The 598-nt window shown below is 34.6% G+C and overlaps 1 protein-coding gene across 1 annotated transcript in view; it reads right to left on the minus strand.

Moving 5' to 3' along the window:
* LOC119590899 (kelch domain-containing protein 10-like) overlaps positions 1-598 on the minus strand; it is a 16818-nt gene that overhangs the window by 5012 nt on the left and 11208 nt on the right. The gene's annotated exons all lie outside the window — the stretch shown is intronic.

A 598-nucleotide genomic window follows, 5' to 3' on the forward strand; every position in this document is an offset into this window, starting at 1 on the left:
GGCAGCACAGACATAGTTCCTTAGACAGAGAGACAGAAAGACGCCAGATTGCAACGTCCACTCATAAGGAACGGCCGCACGTGTAAAAAATCTCCGTGACGCATCATTTTCTGCAACGGAGCAACAACTTTTTAACCTTGGATAAGCCTAAAGATATTTTTTCTTTATTCCCTTTTATCTATTTGTTTGGCTGTGTGTTTGTCCGTTGTTTATTACTCAATTCTGTTTTCTTTTACAAAGAATCAGCTGATGAAACGTGGTTGAGCAACTTGGTGAGGCGTGTGAAGGGAATTCCGGTCTTATTTATAACTGACGGAGAGGTCTTGGTTGTAAAAAAGTTGTTCCTTGTTCGATTAGCTCGATTAACACAATGATATTAGAAAAATTGGGTCTCTAATTTTGATAATTCGCGTATTTGTTCACTTGCAAAATTAAGTTTTTCACTTTACGATCTAAGATTTTTTTTTCTTAAAGTGAAAAGAAAGATAGAAGGAAAAAAAACAGTAACATTTTCATTCATTCTAATTTCAAACCATTTAGTCTCATTAAAAAAAAAATCGAGTAACATTCTCATTCATTTTCATTTCAAATCAGTCTC

Source organism: Penaeus monodon, chromosome 28, assembly GCF_015228065.2.
Source record: "Penaeus monodon isolate SGIC_2016 chromosome 28, NSTDA_Pmon_1, whole genome shotgun sequence".
Classification (NCBI taxonomy): domain Eukaryota; kingdom Metazoa; phylum Arthropoda; class Malacostraca; order Decapoda; family Penaeidae; genus Penaeus; species Penaeus monodon.